General features: G+C 62.9%; 1 long non-coding RNA gene across 1 annotated transcript in view; it reads left to right on the plus strand.

The window, feature by feature from the left end:
- Positions 1–518: 518 nt before the first annotated feature.
- LOC121023898 (uncharacterized) overlaps positions 519–12,938 on the plus strand; it is a 13,581-nt gene continuing 1,161 nt past the window's right edge. Inside the window, exon 1 of the long non-coding RNA XR_005787540.1 lies at positions 519–1,061. This is a non-coding gene — a long non-coding RNA (uncharacterized LOC121023898). The remainder of the gene's footprint in view (positions 1,062–12,938) is intronic.

Below are 12,938 nucleotides of genomic sequence, written 5' to 3' on the forward strand. Positions count from 1 at the left end.
CCCCCTGGGTGTGAGCTGTGTGTGACCCACAGCCCTGGCTTTGTCATCTCGTTTCCGGGTCTCGTGAGGGCCCACGAGGTGAAGGATGCGAAAGCGCCGTCTCGTCCTTGAAGCAGCAGGCACGTAAATGGTCTCTCAAGAGTCCAAAGGGGCAGCGATAATTAGGAGTCACCATTTGAGTGGTGCTTTTCTGAGCACTGTCCGAAGCAGGGTGTTGGCTTGTTGAATCCCGTGGAGTCACGGGCTGGGGTGCCGCTGACAGGTGGGGAAACTGAGGTGCAGAGGGGGCAGGAAGCCTGTTCAAGGCCACCTGACTGCTAACGGTGCAGCCTCTTCCCTGCGTCCCCCCGCAGCACATCAGCACGAGGACGTGAGTGCCGCGGGCCTGGGGTAGGTGTCTGTAGAGACAGTGCTGTGACATCACGTGTGACCCGCACGCAGGAGGGTCCCGACAGCCCCCAAGGGAAGTGGGAGGTGACCGGCTTTAAGAGGCATGCTTTGGGGGTGGGGGTGGGCAGGCTGGGCTCCTTGCGACTTTCTCCCCTCTTAGCCACTATCCAAAGAGGCTCGGGGCACACGGAGTCCACAGCCTGCGTCTGGGCCCCACCTGCCGCACCCCGTGACCTTGACGTGCAGTTAGACCTCCTAAGCCCCGTCTCCCTCGGTTGGGAAGGGAGGTGGGTGGGTGGGTGAAGTAATGACACCCGAGGAAGCTGATGTGCTGACCCCTGGCCCTTTGTCGAACTGCAGACCTGTGGTTCAATCTCGGAGCTCCTTGTAGGTGGGGAAACTGAGGCACAAGAAGATTTTTTTTTTTTTTTTTTTGTTTGTTTTTCTTTTTCTCTTTTAGGAGCCCGTGCTGACGGGTGGCATGGCGGAGGGTGAGCCCAGCTCTGTCACGAAGGCCGGTGCCCTCGGCCTGCCCTGTGGGTCTTAGTGCCAGGCCTGGAGGCACCCTTGGTTTCTATATGACAAGCGTTCACGTGCAGCTTGCTCAACGCACAGGCGCGTGGGCTCTGGGCCCCCCCGCTCTCACGGGTGCCCCGTTTCAAACCATGAAGGTAAGATCTGCTCTGTCAGCCTGGAAGTCCTCGCCAGCCACGTGCAGGAAAGGACGGAGGGTATGCGAGGGGCAACCCCGGGGGCCTTCTGGTGGAGGTGGCGGATGGCCCAGGGCTCACTCGTGCGCAGAGCGGAGTGGGGTGCGGGGGGAGGGGGTGGTCACCGCAAAGGAGCCGCGGCTGGGGCTGTCCGTACGATGCCCTGTGGGGCCCTGGCCACAACTCGGGGTTGGATCTTGCCCCCCGTCTTACCCCCTGAGGCCGGCCCCACAGCAGGGTCCCCAGGAGAGGAGATTCGGGGCCCAGGCACGGTTTCCCCGGAGGATGAAGGTACGTGCGGTTGGAGCCGACGCTGGGGTTCTCGGCCTTTCCTCCGCTGGCTCCCTCCCCCGGGCCCGGCACCTCCAGTGACAGGTGCCAGGCCTGTCCTCAGGTGTGACACGCGCTGGACAGCTTGTCCTCCCAGGGGCCCCTCCGGATAGGTCTCCTTTGTGGCGTCCTCTTGCCCCGCACGTGACCTGCATCCGGCCCCACTGACCGGGGAGGCTGGGGTTGCTGCCCGGCTGTCCTGGCATCCTCGGGCCACCGTCTTCGGTCATGGGGGCACACCCGTCAGCCCCCCAGGTGACCCTGAGCCCCACACGGCGCGTAGTGTTGGCAGCTGGGGGGGCACAGCAGAGCGGTGAGTGTCCCGCCTCCTCCCCCTCTCGGAGCTCCTTTCCCCTGTGAGCGAGGGGGCTCCAGGGGGGGGGGGGGGGGGTGGGTTTCACCCTTTTCCTTCGTCACTTCCGTTCGTGTCGAAAGGGTTCCCCCTTGGGGTGTCACACCCCTTGTGTTCGGGCGGAAGCTCATTTACAGCTTCTCGCCGCGGACCGTTTGCGCCGAAACAAACCCGGAAACCTCGAACCTGTGGGTCCTTCCGCTCGATGGCGTGGACGTGGGTGGCTCGTCCCTCTGATGGTGTTGGATGTTTCAGACTATCCTGCCCGGAGCTTTTACGCTGAGAAAGAGGAGAGGGTTCGGGGAAGGACGGGACCCCCTGGCGGAAGGTGGATCGTGGAAAAAGGCGTGAGCAGCTTTCAAATACACTGGAAGGTTCTTGATTGGGCAGAGGGTTGGCGACTGTGGCCCTTGTGGTGCCAGTGGCCCTTGGCTGTGTGCTGAATCCGTGGACCCTTCTTAGAAGAATGTCTTTAAGGGGCGCCCGGGTGGCTCAGTCGGTTGAGCGTCCGACTTCGGCTCAGGTCACGATCTCACGGTCCGTGAGTTCGAGCCCCGCGTCGGGCTCTGTGCTGACGGCTCGGAGCCTGGAGCCTGCTTCCGATTCTGTGTCTCCCTCTCTCTCTGACCCTCCCCCGTTCATGCTCTGTCTCTCTCTGTCTCAAAGATAAATATGAACGTGAAAAAAAGTATTTTAAAAGAAAACTGTCCTTAAGCCATAACCTGAAATGTAGAATAATTATATTGAAAAACTGCCAACAAAATAACAAAATAACAAATAAATGTGGGACAGGAGATTCACCACCTGCCCCATGTTCAAAGCACCATTGGAGATGAAGCATCCTGACAGGAAGTTACGTGCCCGGGAAGGGCCAGAGGCCTCACCGATGCCCTGGTCTGTGGCCTGGCTCGTGCGTGCTTTGGTTTTCTCACCTGAGTCCCCAGCACCGCAGCACCCCCCGCCCCCCACGCGTGGAGGTCCCCTGCCGATTTCCTGGCGGGCTCTCCCCTCCCTCCACCGAGTTAGGGTAAAGTGGCTCACTTCTGGTTTCTGCCAAGGCTGGGGGCGCCGGCTCACCCCCAGGAGGCTTCCCTGGTGCCCCTGCTGGCCCCCATCCCCCCCTTCTCTATTTGCTTTAGCGCTGAGTCACAGGCGGGTGGGCCTATGAGCGCCCAACATCCCGGAGGGTCTCAGGCCTCCTCAATCCCAATAAATGCATCAATCCCCATGGATGTGATGGTCCATCCAGTGCAAACTGAGCCCATAGTACATATGGATGTGGGAGTCAAGAAGGGACATTTTCTGGTATTGTTTCGGTGGCTCTCAGACGTGAGCCTGCATCAGAGCCCCTGGAGGGCTTGGGGAACCCAGGTGGCTGGGCCCCGCTAGAGGTTCAGAAACAGCAGGCCCGGGGGGCCAGCCTGGGAATGTGCATTTGTAGCCCGTCCTCAGGTGAGGCTCACACGGCTGGCTAGGTGACAGTCACCGAGGGTGCCCCTCCCCTCGTGCCGCTGTGGGGGATCGATGGGAGCCCCCAAAGTCCAGGCCCTAACCCCCGTACCTTGAACGTGAGCGTACGTGGAAATAGGTTCAGCAGCTGCAGTTACGTCAAGGATCTTGAGACGAGATCGTTCTGTCCTTAGAGTGGGCTCTAAATAGAATGACAGGTGTCCCTGTAAGAAGAGGAGCGGACACAGATGCGGGAGGGGCCACGTGACCACGGAGGCAGCGGTTGGAGGGGAGTGGCCACGAGTCCAGGGACCCTGGAGGCTCCAGATGCTGGGGCAGGAAGGGCCCTGCCCCAGAGCCTGCAGGGAGCGCCCCGCCCACACCTTGACTTCGGGCCGGAAGTGGGAGGGAATCCATTTGCTGTTCAGAGCCGCCTGTTTGTGGTCTTTGGTCACAGCGGCCCCAGGGCACTCACACAGCCCCTGACAAGTGGTGATTAGTGGTGGTTCTTGATTTTGCGGAGCCCAACTGGGCCTCAGATGCCAAGCTCCAGGCCCGTCCAGTGGGACCAGTGCTCCAGGGAGAAAGCAGTGTGGACGGGGCCGTGCTCCTGTTTCCTGCTCTTCTCCATCAGGTGACCCCGAGCAGCTTCGGGAACACACCCAGGCACCTGCTGCCTGGGTCCAGGGCTGTCGGAGAGGGCATCCGTCTTGGGCTTGTTGCTGGGGATGCCAACCGGGGGGGGGGGGGGTTTGTGCTGGGGATGCCATCCGGGCGGTGACTTTCCTTGGGGCCGTGGCACGATCCTAACAGCCTGCTCTGGGCCCAGAGGGCGGGGGTCCATGGGGAGGCAGGTGGCTGCAAGGTGGGGAGTGGTCCAGCCCCCTTGGGGCCACCGGCCATCCTGGTGTGACCCCGGGAGCTGAGGTGGCCTGGCGGGCTCCCAGGAGGCCACTGACTGACTGACTGACTAACAGGTTTGCTAATTGATCGGAGCAATGGCAAGTGTGCTTGGAGTTCACATGGGCTTGGCCCCAGCTCTCCAGAACCCCGCTCGGGGGGCGGCCCCTTCTCTCCTCTGGCCTCAGTGTCCCGGTGTGTGACACAGGACGGAAGCAGCCTTGAGGGGTTGCAGGACTTAGAGGGGTTGGGGACAAGTGGAGGTGGCTCGTGCCGTGCCTGGCATTTCCCCACGACGTGCTGGTGCAGAGGGAGTAGCCGGCCCTACCGACAGGCTCCTGGGTGCCCCTGCGCGGCTCCCTGCACTTCCCAACGGGCTGGTCTCCCTCCCCACTGGGTGCCAGGCCCTGGTGCTCTCCTTGTTTCCAGGCTGAGGTGGCGCCTTCTGAGGACGCCCCAAGCTGGCTCCGAGCAGCTTTCACTCACACGCCCCTAGGGGAGGGGTGCACGGGGGCGGGGGATGGCACCTGACGGTGGGCTTCCTGGGGTCCCGGAGGGGCCACCTTGTCGGTCCACCGGACAACTGCCGGCCGGCCTCGGGGACAGGGGACGCGGGTTCTTCACGCTGCCCCTGCTGGCAGTGGGCTGGGGGCCCCGGAGCTGATTTGCATACAGGTGAGGACCCAAGACCGAAGGCCTGGGTGCCGGGAGGCAGGGCCGGGTGGGATGCACACACCTGGAGGGAGGCTGCCCTGCACGCACATGCAGTACCGGGGATAGCCAGTGGGGGGCAGCAGAGCTCCAGCAGCAGGTGTCCCCTTAGGCCCAGCCTGGACCTACCCTCCCTCCCAGCTCCTACACCAGGCCAGGCGGAGGGCGGGGTGGGGGTGGGCAGTCACCCCCGTGGAACTTCCGTCCCTCCCTTCTCTGCAAAGGTGTCTCCTCCTCCCACAGACCCCAAGGCCTGTGCAGGGAACTTCCTCGGGTGCCTCCGGCAGGGCTCCGTCATCGCCGTGGTAACCGGCCGAAAGGGTACGTGAGACCTGTGTGCCTGCAGTGCCCTGGGGCTGCTGAGTTCGCACGGGCTTTTGCTGACCTGTAGGTTCTGGGACGGAGGACAGCCTGGCCTGGTGGGCAGGCGGTGTGGCAATGCTAACGCGGGGGGCCAAGTCCCCACGGAGCCAGCCAGCAGAGGGTCTCGGGGCAGAGCCGTGGCTCGGCCCTGTCTGGCTGGGGGGACCCTTCCGGGTGGGTCTGGAGTGGTCTCCGTCCCGGCCCCGCCTGCTGGCCGCCACGAAGACAGTTTGGGGTCCCTTCTTCCCAGGACGGGGGGACATTTCCGTCTCCTTGGGCACAAGATGTGTCCACATCTGACGCCTACAGCGAGGACCTGGGTGCTGGGGTGACTGGCGTGGCCCAGGAGACCTTGCACGTCTATGGATGCTGTGTTCACATGGCCCTATTTCCCCGGAAGTCTGACTCTTAGTGGGCTACCCCCGCCAGCCCACATCTCGGTGTGACCCCTCCCCACAGCTCCTCGAACGTGTGCCCGGGGCCTTTACATGTGCCATGCCCCCCACACTAGGTAGGTCAGACCCCGCCCTGCCCTCACCTACTGCCTTGACTTTCTCCTTGTCTGTTCCCTGTCTGATCGTCTGGTGCAGCATACGCTCTGTTTCCTTCACTGGAATATAAACTTCGGGAGGGCAAGGACTTTATTGGATTCACTGCTGAGTTCAGGGGTTCAGAGTACTGCCTGGCACATAGTAGGTGCTCCATAAATCCCTGTTGGTTAAGTAAACAGGCGAATAGTGGATGCCCGACCCTGTGCCCAGCCCCCGAGGCCTCGTTCTACCTCTGGGCAGCCAGTGGGTGGGGGTGAGAGGGCAGAGTCCCCCCACCCCCGTACCTCCCTTTCCCGGGTCCCCTACTGTGGGGTGTGTGGCCACCTGACCCAGGGAGGGCCGCTAGTCATCCGCCAGGGCTGTGCATCCTGCACTCAGATGTGGGGTCCGCGAAGTCTCTTGCGGAAGGGGCTTGTTGTCCGGGGACCTGGGGCTCAAACACCGTCATGCCTGGTTAGCAGAGGGACGGGGCCTGAGATGTGAGTCCGGCTGCTCTGGTCCCGAGGTGTCAGACCACAGGTGGTCCAGGAGACCCTGGGTGGGTGGGTGGGGGTCTGACCGTAGTCTGGCTGGCTCGGCTGCTGTCCTTGTCCTCTGCAGGCCATCCAGATCCCACCTTTTCTCTCTCTGAGGCCAGGTTCTGCAGGGGCACCCACGAGGAGGGGGGTAGAAGGGCCTAAAACCACGTCCTCGGAAACAATGACCAAATAAACCTCCGGGCGCGGGGCCACCATCAGAGCAGAACTTGAGGGACCCCTGCTCCTGTCCTCTCTGTGTGGCAGTGAGCCATGCACATTCATCATTCTCTTTTCTGTCTCACGGGGGGCAACTGAGGTTCAGAACATTCTGGAATACACCCCCACCCCCCAGCATTCACCCCTGCCCCACCCTCTAGGCCTCGTGCACGTCTGTGCTCGCTGCTTCCAGAAACCAAAGCGCTGGCCCCTCCGATGGACAAAAGGGATTGTATTTCTTTCAGGGACAGTCCGGGGTTAAGAGTCACCTGATGGAGGACGGGGAGACTGCTTTTAGCTCAGAGCCGGGGACATCTGATCACCAGCGGAGGTGTCTGAAGGTGGCACATGGTGACGGGCCCCACGCGGGCTGGCCACAGGCAGGAGACAGGCCCGACACAGGGAAGAATCATCCGCTCTCGGGCTTGAGGAAGGCCTCGCACGCCCCGGCCAACGGCCTGGCAAACAGTCTCGTTCTGATCTGATGCCGTTGGCATTTTTTTAGAGATGCAAAGAATGTGTTTGGGGGCACTCGGGACCCAAAGGTCTTGCTTTCCACCGGCCACAGAGTTTGGCTACATTTCTGAAGGGCAGTGACTCTGACCACGCGGCGGTGAAGGTACAGGGGACAGGACCTCTGCTCCGGCCCCGCGGTGGTGGACAGCGGCCAGGGGACGGGGACTCCAGGCCGGACACTGGCAGGGAAACGGGGCTGGGGGGTGGGGAGGAGAGAGGGGCCCCTCCTGGTGGGAACGCCACGCTCGGCCGGCTGCGAGCAGGGAGCCCGCCCCAGAGCGGCCGTTCTCCAAGGCCCTGGGGTCTGTGCCCTTGCCGGAGAGTTCTGGCACCCGTCTCTTTTTGCTCCCAGAACAAAATTCCCCCCCCCCCCCGGGGGGCCCCAACCACTTCCCGGGGGGGGGGCTGAAACAAGGGGCCGCAAGCGAGGTGAGTTTAAACGGCAGAAATTAGTTCTCTCCCAGTTTGAGGGACGGAGAGAAGTCCAACCAAGATCAAGGGGTCAGCAGGGCCTCCAGAGGCTCCAGAGGAGGGTCCTTCCTGCTTTTCTGGCTTTCGGGGCCGCCCCCCCAGTCGTCCCTGGTCTTGGGGCCCCATGGGCCCCATCTCCGTGGTCACGTGGGCTCCTCCCCAGTCATTCGATTTAGGGCCCACCCTACTCCAGTGCAAAGACCCTGTTTCCACACGAGCTCACACCCTGAGGTTCCAGGGGGACATGAACTTTGGGGGACACAGTCCAGCCCAGCAGAGGGGTTTTCTCTCCTACAAGCACTGGCCAACGGAAGCTCTTCTCTCGGCTTCTCCGGTGGGCGCCTGAACACAGCCGTGTCTCCGAGGGCCCCGTCGCTAGACATTAGGGGGACGTGACCGCGGCAGGGGGGGGACTCAGGTGTCCCATTCGGGTTCCAGTCCTGGTCTTGCCGGTTGGTGGTTGTTTGGCCTCAGGCGAGTTAGCGAAGTCACGTGGGCCTTGGCATGTGCGTCTGTGAAATGGGTCTGTTGTTCTCCGGCACCCCACCGGTGTCAGTTGCCGATTCTCCGATGCGGATGGAGGGGCCAGCAAGAGACCATCCTAGGGAGACCCGGAGCTGAGTCTTTGGGAACGGCCGAGGGTCCCCGTGCTGTCCGCCGGCCGCACAAACTCTTTCCACCTCGGCTGCCTGATCCGCAGAACAGGGTGGTCCCCACCTGGCCGGCTTGCAGTGAGGGTGGGTGGGAGGCCGGCCGGAAGGCGAGTGCGGGGCCGGCCGTCAGCGCGGCTCAGCCCCGCGGGGCGTGTGGCTCTGGTGGTCAAGGGAAGTCTTGCGGATTTTGTACGCGCCCCATCCCCCACCCCCGGCTTCGGTCCCAACTGACGTCTTCTTGGCTTTGATAACGGCAGTTGCCATCGAGGGCAACCGTTAACGGGTATGGTCATCAGCCGCATCTGGAGATGTCCTGCCACGGCCGTCGCGGTCGGCGGCGGGTGAGTCAGGACTGGGACACGCAGGGCTTCACGGCAAAAGCAACGTCCCGCGTCTTCGTCTCAGATGCCGGGGCCGCGGGGCGTCCACGTCCACGCCCACGGAGCCTCCAGCAGCTCCTCCCGCCGTAAGCGGACAGACGGTCTGCCTCCACTGCCCAGCGAGAAGCGTGCGCTTGTTTAGGAGGTGCTCCTTTCCCAGAAAGCGGGTTCCGTGGAGGGGCGCTGACTTCTCGGCTGTGGGCCCGCGTGGACCCTGTTTCCTTCGTGTCAGCTGGCAGGGCCTGTGCTCCCTCTGACGTCTCGTATCCCTGCTCTGGGCCTGTCTGTCAAACAGCTGATGATCCCTGAACAAACCTGGGTGTCCGGGGGGAGCTCCCCGCCGTGGACCTTTTGCGATGTGGGGATCAGCAGGGCACGCCTGCGGTCGGCCCCCCGCGGCCACGCCGTCGTCGTCTGGGAGAGGCGGCCCCGGCCTCGCCCAGCCGTCGGTGACCCCGCGGCGAGCTCGCCTGCCGCCGAGAGCCAAGCATCACCAGGAGAGGGACTTTTGATCTCGGGACGGCTGGCGCTTTGGCCAAGAGCCCCCAGACGTCTCCGCCTGGCTGGAGCCCAAGCCGGCTTTGCGAATGGCAGCGCCTTCCAGAGGGGCTTCTGGGAAACACCTTTGACAAATGGCTTCATGCAGCGGCCAGGAGGGCCGTGGACCCAGCCACAGGGCTCCTCCTTGGCTCCCAGCCTGGGTCCCAGGACGCGGGGCCATATGGCAGGTTCAGAAAGCGAGCCAGACCCCGACATTCCTGCAGGGCGGCCCCGAGGCCCCCCACCGCCCCAGCCCACTCCCCACCTCTGCCAGCCCGAGTCCTCATGAGTTTCCAGTGCACTGGAGGCGGGGGGCGCCGGGGGCCCCCCCCCCCCCCCCCCCCCAGCCAACTTGGAAGCGTGTGCCAGCCACAAAGCCGCTCAGAGTGCCGCAGGGCCCTCCCCGGCCGCCGCCGCGGTGTAGCCATCCCCCCGCCGGCCGCTCGCATGGCCCTTGGAGTCTGGGACGTGGCTGGGGCTTGACGTTACTCTCGCCCCGCTCAGCCAGGCTGATGGTCTCTACTAAGGCCGTCGCGAACATTTCCTCGTAAGCTCGTTTTAAGGAAATGTTTGCGCACAGAGCACGTTCCCACAGCTGTGGGACAATGTGCCGTCCCTTGCCAAGGACCGCTTCTGTCAGCCTCGTCTTTCCTGTAGCTGGAGGTGGGCCTGGAGGCCCGCCAGGCCCACGCTGCCAAGCCGCCTCCGTTGATCATTGTCAGGATGCGTTTGATTAATATCTGACGTAGAAGGAGGCCTTGGTGCTGGTGGTCAGATGCCTCGCTCTGCGTGCAGGGTCTGGGGAGCTGCGGCTGGCGGCGGGGCGGGCGCCCGGGCCCGGGGGTGAGCGGCATGGGCGACCGAGCTGGGCTTGGCCGCGGCCGTGTGAACTGGCCGTGCCCGGCTCTTTGAAGCACCTCCAGTCTGCCCGGCTAGGGACGCCCGGCGCGGGCCTTTGCATTTCCAGTTTGTCCAGATCCGCGGAGCAAAACCAACCGTCCATCTCCCCCGAGGCCTGCTGGCCCTGCCTCCCGGGCCCGTCCGCCTAGGGAGGCGTTTGTGGGAAGGCGCCTCTGGGTGATTCTCTGAGCCTGCGGTGGGGACCGGCCTGCTCCTCTCTGTCTTCCCGCTGGGGGCCACTTGGAGGCCGCCTCTCTCTTGGGCCAGCCCTCTGCTGAGCTGGCAGGGTGCGGGCAGGAGCAGTGTCTGGTGACACAGGGACCTGGCCGTAGACAGGCAGGGACAGCGAATGGCAGCTCTGGGGGTTTCAGGGATCACAGCCTCTGGGCGGAAGAAAGGGTTCCGGAGCGTGGATGTTGCAAAGGGTGTGTCCAGGAGGAGAGGAAGAAGGGGGCCCTGGTGTGTGTGTGTGTGTGTGTGTGTGTGTGTGTGGCTGTGTGGCTGGGGTGGTGACGTGCAGAGGCGGTAATGGGCTGAGGCACCTGCTGCCCAGTGAGCAGATGACCAGACGGGTAGGCCCCTCGGTGTGTTTGGAGAGCTTTTCCCAGGAAGGGCCTGTGGAGACCTTCACGCTGGACCCTCTTGTCTTGGGGAAGCCATCGAGGCAAGGAGCACCCTGGGCTCGTTTTGGGGGGGCACCTCGGGTCCCTCACAGAGCGTACCTCGGGGCCCGGGGGATTCACGCCGATGTGTTTGCTGAGCACCGGGGGTCTGCCCAGCGCTCCGCTGGCCCGGGGACGTAGGCCACTCAGCCTCCTCCGGGTCAGCCCACGGCTGTGAGGGCACCTGCGGCCCCCACTTCTCGGCGCGGTGGGGCAGTCACACCTGCTCACGCCCAGCTTCCCCATCTGGTCACACCCAGACAGCACCCCATCAGGATGTTTGTCGTGGCTCCGGAAAGATCTGTCCGAGTCCCAACCCCCAGCATCTGTGAGTGTGACCTTATTTAGGAAAGAGGGTCTTTGCAGGTGTAATCGAGTTAAGAGATCACGAGATGTGACCATCTTTGATTACACGCGTGGGCCCTAAATCCAAGGGCAAGTGTCCTTAGGAGAAGAGAGAACATACAGAGAAGCCACGTGGCCACGGAGCCCAGGGACGCTGGAGCCCCAGGAGCTGGGAGAGCAGGAGGGAGCCTCCCCCAGCGCCTGCAGAGGGAGCACGGCCCTGCCAGCACCTTGACTTGTGGCTTCGGGCCCCCAGACGGGGAGAGGACGCATTTCTGTGTGCTCATCTGTTACCGCTGCCCCAGGACCCTTGCACACTTTGTTTCTGCCTGAGGTGCTGCCTACCCTCACACATCTTTCAGGCGGCAACTTCTTTTTGCTTCCTGAGAGAGGAGGTCCCCGACGCCCATCGGAGCGCCTGCTCCTGCCCCTGTAGGAACCCCGCTACAACGCACGACCTTGCACTCACTGATCCCGTATTGATTCATGCACAGTCACTTATCGATGATGATGATTACCGTTGATTATTATTATTGATAGGTGAATGAATGCCTCCCATCCCTCCATCCACTCAGTCGCCACTAATTGGGCGCCCACTGGGGACCAAGAGCAAGAGAACAGAGCTTGAGCGGGAGAAGCGTCACGGCTGTGCCGAATGGCGGTGGTGCTGGCAGTGGGGGTTCAGGTTGGGGCAGGGAAGCTGCCGTTTGTAGTGGGTCACGGAAAGCCTCTTGGATGTAGGGCCATTTCTGCAGAGACCTGTAGGAAGGAAGGGATGGGGAAGCCATGTGGGGATCTGGGGGAAAAGCCTTGCGGGCAGAGTGAGCGGCATGTGCAAAGGTCCTGAGGGGAGCCCGCCCTGGGTGCTCAGGCTTGCTCGGGAGGCCGCATCAGGGCGCTCAGGGGAGGGGGGTGTGTGGCCAGGCGCTGGGGGCCTTGTAGACCGGCGTAAGGACTTTGCTCGTGTGTGAGGGAGTTGGGCCCCTGCAGGCTCGAGCAGAGGAGGGATTAGAGGAGATGCCCGTGGTTAAGCCTTGCCCCGATGGCTGTGGCACCCGTCGCCTTTGAGCCGGACGGTCTGGAAACGAGCATTCACGGGAACCGCTCCTGGCCTTGGGCTCCAGACTGTTTCAGAGTTTGCAGGGATTTCGGGGAGACACCAGAGCAACCCCCCCTTTGATGAGGCACCATAAAATACGGAAAACAAAGCCTGGAGGGGTGGTCCTTCTCATCCACTCAGAGGCGGGATAATGCTGAGCCACCAGCCAAGAGCGGAGATGTGGTCATGCGGACGGAGGGGGCTCTGTTCACAGGGCTCTGCCGTCGGAAAGGAATCTGGCTTGGTTTCCCCCGAGAACGGCCGCTCCTTTAGAGGCGCCAAGTAATCGGTCAGTTAACGTGCCTGTCGAGTACTTGTTGAGTGCGCGCCAGGTACCGCACGCTTTATCAGACTCAATCCTTACCGTTTGGGAGGAAAGTTCCGACTCTGGGAAGCGGCCGAGCCTGGCGCTGGGCCTGCGTGTGTTCAAGGGCACAGCTACCATGTGTCCCTGTGCCCAACTCCGCCTCCCTCAGTGCACCTGTCCTGGCAGAAAAGGAAGATAGGCTGGGGGCACCCCAGCCTCCGGGTGTTGGGGGAGATCAGGGTCCCTGGACAGGAGGCCTTGAGCTGGAGGTGGGGTTTGATGTGGGGGTACAGCATTCTAAGGGGGGAGCTATGGGAACAGTGCCCAGCAATGGAAAAACAAGGCCAAGAGGGCGGCCTGCTCGGAACGTCTTTCTCCGGGGCCGGGACAGGGACACGTGGCCTCCTGGGGTCTGCTTGGCTGCAGAGAATGCAAACTGCCCCACCACGACAATTGTCTTTTTGGAGGGTAACTTGTGTTATTCATCCATTCATCCACCCAACAGCCTTCCACCCACCCGCCCATCCATCCATCCATCCATCCATCCATCCATCGTCCGTCCGTCCATCCATCCA

Source organism: Herpailurus yagouaroundi, unplaced genomic scaffold (assembly GCF_014898765.1).
Source record: "Herpailurus yagouaroundi ecotype Mexico unplaced genomic scaffold, PumYag 569, whole genome shotgun sequence".
Classification (NCBI taxonomy): Eukaryota; Metazoa; Chordata; class Mammalia; order Carnivora; family Felidae; genus Herpailurus; species Herpailurus yagouaroundi.